General features: G+C 38.1%; 1 non-coding gene across 1 annotated transcript; it reads right to left on the reverse strand.

Moving 5' to 3' along the window:
- Nucleotides 1–10,203: 10,203 nt before the first annotated feature.
- Nucleotides 10,204–10,310, reverse strand: LOC112829840 (U6 spliceosomal RNA). Its single transcript, XR_003209758.1, has one exon. It is a non-coding gene; the product is annotated as a U6 spliceosomal RNA (small nuclear RNA).
- Nucleotides 10,311–12,106: the final 1,796 nt, after the last annotated feature.

Below are 12,106 nucleotides of genomic sequence, written 5' to 3' on the forward strand. Positions count from 1 at the left end.
GTGTGCAGAGAAGTTAAGTCTAGCACAGAGAAGAGCCTGGACGAGGACTGGTGGTTCAGGCACTCCATTATAAGCTTTCCCATGACATCCCAATGTCTCACTTACTTAGATCAGTAATTGTCACGTGGGGGAAAAAAAAGATGCCCAGAAATTGCTAAGAAAAACTTGGCTAGATGAAGGCAGAACAACGAAATGAGGCGTAAGATGGCTGCCTCTAGAACCTTCCACACCCTGGCATAACACTTCCAGTTGTTTGCTGAGATCAAGTTTGGATGTGGTACGCCTACTGAGCAGATATGACAAGACTGCATCATAGCCTTTATAGGACTAGAGTCAGGGAACCCAGTTCATAAAAGGAAACGGTTCCATGTCCAGCTTGGTCTGGAATCAGCTCACAGGTGCAAAGCATTAGTCAAAGACTAGGATGGTCACGATTGGAGCAGCTTTTGAAAAACTGGGGATCTTCCATTTAATTTAGGGTTGCAACAGCTCCCAGGCCAGGGCTGATTGGCACATGTGGGCTCCCTTTGCACTTTGGAGGGAACTGATACACGCCATCAGAAAGAGCAGGGTTGGAATCAGACAGACCTGGATTTTGATCCTGGTGGCATGGCCATGGGCAGTGGTGGCCATGCACCGGGCAAGTCCTTCGCTCTGTGACTCCTTTAGACGGCTGATGTGTGGATTGTGTAAAGTCCTGCATATAAAGTGCTGAGCACAGTGCCTGGCACACGGTAAACTCTTCTTACTGGTGAAGGAAGAATTGATACTATCAGAGTGAGGAACCCAGGCATCACCAAATCCTGCCCTGCACTCTCCCTCCTTCTGAGGGAGTTAAACACGTGAGGAACAAAAGTGGATGGAAATCAAAGTGCCCTTTTGGCATTAGCCACTGGCATACCCTTGTTCTGTGTTCCAGAAAAGCTTTGGTAGAGCACACGGTTTCATCTTGAGGACGAAGCAGAGACTTTACACTCTCCTCTCCTCCTGAGTTTCCATCTCAGAATCATCTACCTTCTGGGGGATTTACCGGAAAAGGAAGTAAAACAAGAGAGAGAAAAAGTTGCTCAGGTTTGGAAAGAAGGAAGATAGGGGAAAAAAAGAAAGAGAGAGAGAGAAAGAGGAAGAGGAGCAGCAGAGAGAGGAGGGCTCGGGAGGAGAGGAAGAAATAGCGGAGGAGAGAGATGACCGGGCCCACGCTCACGTGCCCAGAGCCCTGTCTGGATCTGCTCACCACACAGAGGTAGCAGGAAATGGTAGCAGTGTTCTAACATAGTGACCCTGTCCATTGATAACCATGACCCATTCAATGTTGTAGATTCTCAGCAATGCTTCTTCCCTTTACAGGGGTCACGGAGGCAGGCACTGGGAGACAAGGCTGGACACTCACCTACCCTATGGCATTCAACACACTGTAACTCTAATCACTGTCATTGCCACGGGTGCCGTTGTTACACTCCTGTGCTTCAGTGTCCCCACTACCAGTGGAAAGGAAATTGAATCATAAGGACTTCCTTTCAGATCTAAATTAAATATAGAAATATTTCAGAAAAACTGTGGATAAATAAAAACCTATATAAATCAAAATTTATTTTCTAATGATACATTGAGAGACAGCATGACATAAAAATAGACCAGAGAATCCTATGTGGGCATATTATTTAACCTCTCTGAGTCTTAGTTTCCTGATCTGTAAATAAGAACTAATGATAACTATCTCCCAAATTTGGGAGAATTAATGAGCTAATGTAGAATAAAGTTTTATAGGTGGCCAAGATTCAAGACATGGTAGTTCATTATTATAAATATATGGTATAAGAGTTTATCATCAGTTCATACCTTCAATATGCTATTCAATGTACTCCTACTTTTCAGCTTTAAGTTTTTCATTCCTTACCCACCACCACCCCAGGTCCAAGTGGAGCATTAGAGTAGAAGTAGCTTCGGATTCAGATTCAGTAAGAACTTGAATTGAGCCTAGGCTCTGCAGTTTTATGGTTTTTGTGACTTGGAACAAATCAACTACCTTCTCTGAACTGCTTCTTCACCTAGATGGTGATTGTGTGGCAAAACTTCTAGTTGTCATCCCCAGGATCCATTCTCTTCCTTTTTATCTGAGCACATTGCTGCCTGCTTAGAAGACTACATTTCGCAGCATCCTCTGCAGCTAGCTGTGTTCCCATGACTGAATCTGGGACAATGAGATCTAATTAGGAGTGTTCCATGCCCTTCTTTAATTTTTCCTATTTGTTGGAACAAAGGCATGATGGCTAGAACTCAACAAACTTCTTGGCCCCTGAAGGTGACTGAACAGAGAGCTAGAGGAGCCTAAATCCAGAGACCGTGTGGTTCCCATGCCAGCCCTGCAAAGACTACCTCTGAATATCCTTATGATTAATTAAAAATAATGCACCTATTTAAGCTAGTTTTATTTTGAGTTTTCTGTCAGCTGTGGTCAAACCTTTGTAAGATAATGAATGTTAAAGTGCTTGGCACATGTGTAGGCCCTCAAAAATTTTAGTTTCCTCATCTTACCTTTCCAGAGAGTTTGTTCTTCTTACAAAAGCCAGAGAGCTTTTCTTAAATTCAAATATTAAACAACAAATTCCACAGATATGCTCATGTTATCCCCATTTCAAAGTCATTGATGGGGTCATGATGAAAGTCAGAGGAAATACTTCTGTAAAAGCACTTTGTACATTGTAAAACTTCATCTAAACATGAGGCATGGAGACCTTTCTCAGTATGGCCACATCCCCTCTGACCAGCCTTGTTCCTGCTCTCTTCTCCTGTCCATCCTAACCTCTCCTTCCAGACATCTCATTTTCTAGCTACACCAAACTGAACACCTGATGCACAAGTCTCAGCTTTTTCTACTTATGGCAGAGAAGAATAAGCACAGACCCCAAGAATATCTGGAGACAAAGCCTGAAGCAGCCTTCTAGAAAAGCCCAGAATTTCTTGGAAGCATTAGATTTTCTCTCAAAAAATTAATTTGAATTTTTGTTCTCTTTACTATATGCTCATGTTTACATTAATAAAACTATACTATTTAAATCACTCACCCTTGAGCAGCCTGTGGTTTTGAGAACTCAGATCCAGATCTGGGAAGGAAGGCCACATTTGTCCTATCTGTGCTTTTTGTGCTGTTTCTTCTGCCAAAAATGTCTTTCCTTGAGCTTTCTCCTTCTTGGTCTCTTCTGTAAACATGTTCTTGATTCCTTTAAGCCAACTGAGTCACTTTCTGGAATGTTGTACACCCCTCTACTATAGTACTCAAGAGATTATATCTGAACTGGCTTGGGGGCATGGAGTGTTGGGAGTGGGAGGGCTGTATCCCTCATTAGTCTATAACATCCTCCAGGGAAATGACGGCAATTTTGTACCATCATCACCATTACAACCACCATATACCCATACCCAGTATGGCCTTGCACTGTGCCTAGTCCATAACATGCTTGTTCAAGATTAGATGCAATGAACAAATTGGTGAATGTTCAGCAAATAAGTCAAAAGAAGAGGCATCTTTGTGGACCTTAGACTTCAAATTTCACCCTCATGCACCATCTAGTTTGGCTTAGGTCAACGCCAGCTGTGACCTCCTCCATGTATATGGCTTAGTACACTTCTACAATGGACCCTGAACTCTTCTACATGTACAATGGAAAGATAAAGGCAACCATCTCCAACTCAAGTCAGCCCAGCCAGGAAAATCCACTGCCAATGTCCCAGTGGTCTCCGAAATGTCAATACTATGAAGGTTGACGCTAAGCTCCGCACACCCCCACATTATCAAATGCCCGTTTGCTTCATGTTTTGTCTGGTCTGTCAGCACCATTTAGTGCTGAGCAGGTCCCTTATCTTTATTGATCACTTAATTTATCTTTTCTTAACTTCCCTTGCACCGTCTGGTGCCGTGTGTCCGTCTGTTGAGGCTGTCATGACTGGTTTGCTCTTGAAATAATAGGGGCAGCAGGTGGTGTGACTAAGTCGACCCTTCGCAGAATGGGGGACCATTCCCAGTCCCTGTCTCAACCTGCCAGTGTGTCTACACCCTCCCAGCTGTTCCACATTAAAGCAGTCAACTGTGACTTTACAGTCCGAGTTTTACACAACTGTTTTACAAACCGGGAAGAAGGTCTTTTGTCACAAATCCTTTGTCAGGCAGTAGAATGAGAGGGACAGAAAGCCAGTTCTGAGACTTGGTGCATTTTAATGACTATGCAGATAGATGCATACTCCTTTGCTCTGGTAAAAAGGGCTGTGGGTTGGGGGTGGGAGGCTGACTGGGAGGAGAGAGCAAACTGACTCCTTGCTCTTGGGACAATTTAGTAAGAGGAGCAACTGTTCTTTCAACACTAGTTTCAGCTTCAAACACTACTCCGTGAAAACCTTCGTTCCTCTTGTAAAGTGAGAATAAGGGTAATCAGAGCCCTATGTCCCAGGGTCAGTACTCTGGGGACAAGTGTTTGCAATTGAGAAAATAGCAAGAAAATTATGCCTTTGGGACTTGAAAGCCAAGTGCCTTTATGACTTGGGGCTTGTAATCACATGTGAGAAGCAATGAGACAAAGTGAAAAGAGCACAGTTTTGAGTCAGACAGATCCCAGCTCCAAAATTCAGTGACTTGGTCATATCTCACTGTTGACAAAATGGTATATTTGAATTCCTATTTCTTAACACAGAAATCTTTCCTATGACATTTATCTCTATTAACCAGAGGTTAACTAATCAAAACCTTTGAATAATGAAAATCCACATCTCTCTCTTCCTCTCTACACACACACACACACACACCCCTTCACTCTTCACTTTGATTATAAGCTAAAAGGCAAGGGAAAGATCATTTAAACTTACCATTATGGAAAGACTATATTAAGCTAAGAGTCAAGAAATCTTTCATTCTCTCTTGTTAACACTAACAAGCTGGTTGAGTTTATGCATAGCACTTAAGCACTGTGAGCTTAGGTAGGAATAAGTCAATCAGAGAAAGACAATTATCATATGGTTCCACTTATATGTGGAATATAAGAAATAATGCAGAGGACAATAGGGGAAGGGAGGGAAAACTGAATGGGAAGAAATCAGGGAGGGATACAAACCATGAGAGACTCTTGACTCGGAAACAAACTGAGGGTTGCGGATTGGGAGGCAGGTGGGGGGATGGGGTAACTGGGTGATGGACAATAAGGAGGGCACGTGATGTGATGAGCACTGGGTGTTACACTGAACTGATGAATCACCGAACATTATATCAAAAACTAATGATGTACTATATGATGGCTAATTGAATTTAAATAATAAAACAAGGAAACTATCGAATGTAGTTTATTTCTAAGATGAGTGAATCAGGAAAGTGGATGGTAATGGGAGAGTGAGAAGGAGAGCAGACTCATTGTCTTTCCTTCTCCTTATTTATATAGGTTTGTAGAACCAGAATTTCTACTTTCTTCTGGATGTTAGAATGACAGCCCTTCCTCCTAATGACTACTCCCTAAGGTGGGAGAGGGCTAGATTCCTTGCAGCCACTTCTCTCTCCTGGGTGATGTAGGGCATTAAATGTTGCTGTTTCCACAAGGCCTGTCCTTTTCTCTTTCTGGTTGGCTGGCCCACAGGTCATAGGCACTATACTCTCCTTCCAGCCCTCACTTTTTAATTCTTGTAGTGAGCAAACCCGGGTTAGAACCTAGGTCCCATGATCTACAGCAGAGATACTCAAATGTGACCTGCTGACCAAAATGTTTATGACCAATCCATGACAAGAAATGCAGACACTGTCATTAAACATTTAGAAAGCTGTCAATTCAACCTAAGCATGGAGCAAGTTCATTTTTCACATTAAAAACTAAATATTGATGTAGCCAAGAGGAAAATATATAGCATTAAATGTTTATATTGGAAACCAAGTAAATTCTTTAATCAATAATCTAAGATTCCATTTATAAAATTTAAAAGAAGAGATCAAATTAAAACCAAAGCAAGCAAAGGGAAGGACATAATAAAGATAAGGGCAGAAATCAATAAAACTAAAAAAATAGAGACAAATCTATAAAGTTAAAAGTTATCCTTTGAAAAGATCAATAGAGTGGATAAACTTCTAGCCATGTTGATCAAGAAACAAAAAAGAGGGAATATACGAATTACCAGTATTAGCAATGAAAGAGAGGACATCAATATAGACCCTACAGAAACTAAAAGGATAATAAGATAATATTATAAACATCTTTATGCCAGTGAATTGATAACTTAGGAGAAATAGACAAATTCTTTGAAAGATATAAACTACTCAGGAAGAAATAGATAATTTTAATTGTCCTTTATTATTTTCTGAACATTCAGGCACGATATTCTCCAGCTTATAGCAGATCCTAGATTATATTCTTTTGGTGTCCCCGACAGCTCTACAGTGTCTTGCTCATAGAAGGCACATAACTGTGTTTTAAAAGTGTCATTTTTAATTTTTTAAATTTTTTATTTGTTTATTTTTTTCTTAAGTGGGCTCCATGCCCAACGTGGGGCTTAAACTCACAGCCCCAAGACCAAGAGTCACATGCTCTACTGCCTGAGCCAGCCAGGAACCCCTGCCCTTTACTTATTAAAGCAAGTGAATCTGTTATCCAAACTTTGCCATAAAACAATACTCCAGGCCTAGATGCATTCGCTGGTGAATTCTATCAAACATTTAAGGAAGAAATATGCTGATTTCATACACTTACGTAAAATAGAAGAGAAGAAAATGTTTCCTGAGTCATTTTATGAGGCCAGCATTATCCTGATAGCAAACCCGGAGAAAGACATTATAGGAAAAGAATCTCATGGATGCTAAACAAAAATCCTTAATAAAATTCTGTCAAATTGAATCCATCAATATAAAAGATTATACATCATGATCAAATAGAGTTTATCCCCAAAATGCAAGGTTGATTCAATACTTGAAAGTTAACCAGTCATGTCAGTGAACTAAAAACAAAATGCTCTGTGCTCATGTCAACAGATGCAAAAAAAAAGTATTTGACAAAACCCAACATCCATTCATGATATAACATTTTCAGCAAGCTAGGAATGGAAAGGTACTTCCTCAAGCTTATAAAGGCCATCTTTGAAAACCTATAACTAACATTATACTTAGTAGAAAGAAATGGAGTGCTCTTCTCACTAAAATCAAGGAGGCAAGGAGGTTTGCTTTTACTACTCTTACTCGACATTACACTGGAGATTGTAACCAGTGCGAAGATGCAAGAAAAAGAAATAAAACAATTGGAAAGAAAGAAAGAAATCTCTTTATTTGCAGACAATATGATCATCTAAGTAGAAAATCCACATAATCTATTTTTAATGGTCCTAGAAGTAACAAGTGAGTTTAGCAAGTTTGCAATATGTAAGTCAATATAAAAAATCAATTACATCTATCTACTAGCAATGAACAGTCAGAAATTAAATTTTTAAATGCCATTTGCAATAGCACCAAAAAATATGAAAAAAAACCATGAAATAAACCTAACCACATATGTGCAAGATTTATGTGCTGAAAACTATAAAACACTGATGAGAGAAATTAAATACCTACATAAATAGATATATCATATTTATGGATTATAAGACTCAATACTGGGAGGATGTCAACTCTGCTCAAAGTGATCTTTGTATTTTAAATCAATCTCAATCAAAATCCCACTAGGATACTTTACACAAATTACAAATCAAAAACTTACTACAAATTTAACATAGAAAATCTGGTACCTCACCTGATCCCAGAGTCCTCGGATCGAGTCCCACATCGGGCTCCTTACTCAGCGGGGAGCCCGCTTCTACCTCTGCCTGCTGCTCCCCCTGCTTGTACTCTCACTCTCTAGCAAATAAATAAATAAAATCTTAAAAAAAATGGTACCTAAAATAGTCAAAACAACTTTGGAAAAAAATCAGAACATCAACTAATTTCAAGGAACCCTCATGCACTGTTGGCAGGAATGTAAATTGGTACAGCCACTGTAAAAAAGAGTATGGTGGTTCCTCAAAATATTAAAAATAGAAGTACCATATGATCCAATAATTCCACTATTGGATATTTACCCAAAGAAAATGAAAACACTAATTTGAAAAGATAAATGCAAACCCATATTTATTGCAGCATTATTTACATAGCCAAGATATGGAAGCAACCTAAGTGTCCATCAATAGACGAATGGAAAAGGAAAAGATGGTATATATAAACAATGGAATATGATGCAACCATAAAAAGGATGAGATTGCGCCATTTGGAAACAACATGGATGGACCTAAAGGGTATTATGCTAAGTGAAATTAATCAGACTGAGAAAGACAAATACCATGTGATTCCATTCATAAGTGGGATTTAAAAACAAGTAAACAAATGAATAAACAACAAAAAAAGCAGAATCAGAGGTATATATATACAGAGAATAATCTGATGGCTACCAGAGGGAAGAGGGGGCATGGGAGAGTGGGCAAAATAGGTGAAGGGTGAGGTAGATACAGCCCTTCGTGTTATGGAATAAATAAGTGACAGGAATAGAAGAAACAGTATAAGGAACACAGTCAATGATACTGTAATAGGGATGTAATGGGACAGATGGTAGCTACCCTTGAGGTGAACATAATGTATAAACTTGTTAAATCACTCTGTTGTACACCTGAAACTAATGTAACATTGTGTATCAATTATACTTAAAAAAAAGACTTACTATAATGCTACACTAATAAAGATAGTGAGATAGTCAAGTAAATATAGATATGTAGATCAATAAGACAGAATAGAGGGCCAAAAATTTGCCACAGGTATAGTCAACTGATTTTTGACAAAGCTGTCCAGGTAATGGAGTGGACAAAGTGTAGTCTTTTCAGTAAATGGTGCTGGAAAAATGGAACATTTATATGTCAAAAAAATTAAAATTAAATAAAATCTCAATTTTTATTCACCACATAAACAAAAGTTAACCCCAAATGGTCACAGACCTAAATGTAAAGCCTAAAACTATAACATTCCCAGAATAAAACATGAGAAAATATCTTTATGATTTTATATCAAGCAAATATTTTTTAAATTTAAGACAGAAAAACTATGAATCATAATAGAAAAAAACTGACTAAATGGGCTTAACAAAAATTTTAAATTTCTGTTCTTTAAGACATTTCTAAGAAAAAAATCAAATCACAGAGGGAAATATTTGCAAAAAAATTGATAAAGGACTTATATTCAGAATGTTTAAAGAAGTCTTTATAACTCAGTAAGAAAAAAATTTTGATTAGCAAACTATTTGAACATACACATCACCAAAGAAGAGATCTGAATGACCAATAAGCACATGTAAACATGCTAACATCATTAATTACGAGAGAAAAGCAAATTAAAACCACAATAAGATGCCACTTGTTAAAATGGCTAAAAGAAAACAAAGCATGGGGCACCTGGGTGGCTCAGTCAGTTAAGCATCTGCCTTTGGCTCAGGTCATGATCCCAGGGTCCTGGGATCAAGCCCCACATCGGGCTCCCTGCTTAGTGGAGAGCCTGCTTCTCCCTCTCCCTCCACCTGCCGCTCTGCCTATTTGTGCTCTAGCTCTCTGTCAAGTAAATTAAAAAAAAAAATCTTTAAAAAAAAAAGAAAAAGAAAACAAAGCTGACAGTAAGAAGTGCAAGTGAGGATGTGGAGCAAATGGAACTCTCATACATTGTTGTGAATATATACAACAGTGTAGTCACTTTGGAAAACAATCTGACAGCTTCATATAAAGGTAAAATTTGTGCCTACCATATGACCCAGCAATTCCACTCCTAGCTATTTACCCAAGAGGAAGGAAGACATGCATATACATAAAATCTATAGGTGATTGTAGCTGGCAACTTCATTCATAATCACTAAAAATCAGAAATAACCCATATGTTTATCAACTGGTAAATATGGATAAATAAAGTTTGTTAAATCCAACTACTCAACAATGAAAAATACTACTCAGAAATGAAAATGAATGAATTACTGATACATGTAATAACATGATGAATCTCAAAAGCATCATGCCAAGTCAAAGAAGTCACACACAAAGGCTACATGCTATATGGGTCCATGTATATGATATTTTATTACTTGTTTCATTGTTGTTTCTGGAGATTTTCTGTTTCTTTCTTGTCTTTATCACTTTTGGTCTTTCCACTCAAAGAGTCCCCTTTAATATTTATAGACTTTTTAAAATAATATGAAATTCTTTGCAAATTTGTGTGTCATCCTCGCTCAGGGGCCAAGCTAATCTTTTCTGTGTCATTCCAATTTTGGTATATGTGCTGCCCAAACAGGCACTATATGATATGTTTTTTTTAAAGACAAAACTATAAGCAACAGGGTCAGAATTGCCAGGGGTTAACATGAGGTAACATTTTGGGGATGATCAGACTATTTTATATCTTGAATGGTTGGTCATTACATATCACAAAACTCATTGAGCTATACATCTACAAAGGGTGAATTTTAAAAATGTTTGAATGTACACACAATTGTATGATTGCATCCTTTGCTCTTGCTGAGATACACAATATATATATGGGGGGAGGACAAAGGGAGAGGGAGAAAGAGGATCTTAAGCAGCCTCCACGTCCAGCATGGAGTCTGACATGGGGCTCAATATCACAACCCTGAAATCAGGACCTGAGCTGAAATCAAGTGTGATGTTTAATTGACTGAGCCGCCCAGGCACCCCTATTTGAGCATATGTTTAAAAGAGTGATGTAACATACCCAAATAGGGTTTATTTTAAAATTTCAAAAATGATTCAACATAAAATAATCTATTAACATCCATTCCTGATTTAAAAAAATCCTCAATAAACAAAAAAAGTAATAATATAATTTACTATGCTACTAAAATATAACATTATGAGGAATTACCTGAAATTCTCAGCAAGATTCTTCTAAATAATAAAATACCAGATGAAGAAATGAAATAAAAAATCGAAAAAGTAGAGAAAGTTGTAATTCTTTATAGATTATATAATTGGCCATATGGGAAACTCAAGAAAATAAAGACAAGGAAATCCTGTTATATGTTTCAGCATAGATGAACCTTGAGAACATTATGCCAAGTGAAATAAGCCAGTTAGGAAAAGATAAAAACTGTGCTCTCCCACTTACACGAAGCATCTACAGTAGTCAAACCAATAGAAAGAGAAATTACAAGTAAGGGGCTGGGAGAGGGGAAAAGGGAGTTGTTATTCAGTGGATATAGAGTTTCATTTTTTTTAAATGTTTTTATTTATTTATCCATGAGAGTCAGAGAGAGAGAGAGAGAGAGAGAGGCGCAGAGGGAGAAGCAGGCTCCCCGCAGAGCAGGGAGCCTGACGCGGGACTCGATCCCAGGACTCTGGGATCATGACCTGAGCTGAAGGCAGTGCTTAACCATCTGAGCCACCCAGGCGCCCAATATAGAGTTTCAGTTTTGCAAGGTGAGAGTTTTATAGATGTTGTTGCACAATAATATGCATATAATTAACACCGCTCTATTATACACTGAAAATGGTTAAAATTGTAAATTTTATCTTATGAGTTTTTTTAACCAAAAGGAAAAGTACTATTGGAACTAATTAGACTATTTTGTCTATTACTGAATCATTATGAATAGACTGCTATAGAAAAGTAGCAACCAGTTGGAAAATATAATGGAAAAATAGATGCCAGTAGTAATAACAAGAACAACGATATAATACCTTGGATGAAGCAAAACTTGCAGAACCTATTTATTTATTTATGTAAGATTTTATTTATCTCTCTGAGAGAGGGAGGAAAAAAAGCATGAGCAGGGGGAGGGGCAGGGGAGAAGCATGTAGGGCTTGATCCCAGGCCCTTGGGATCATGATCTGAGACAAAGGCAGATGCTTAACCAAATGAGCCACCCAGGCACCCCAAACATATTTAAAATAATTATAATTTTCTAGATATGTCTAGCAAAATTTTTCTAGATATGTCTCCTTAGGCAAGAGAAATAAAAGCAAAAATAAACTATTTGGACAACATCAAAATAAAAAGCTTCTGCATAGAGAAGGAAACAAACAAAACTAAAAGGCAACCTATGGAATGGGAGAAGATATCCTCAAATGACATATC

Source organism: Callorhinus ursinus, unplaced genomic scaffold (genome assembly GCF_003265705.2).
Source record: "Callorhinus ursinus isolate GAN/ISIS: 27379988/994484 unplaced genomic scaffold, GSC_fseal_2.0 scaffold21, whole genome shotgun sequence".
Classification (NCBI taxonomy): domain Eukaryota; kingdom Metazoa; phylum Chordata; class Mammalia; order Carnivora; family Otariidae; genus Callorhinus; species Callorhinus ursinus.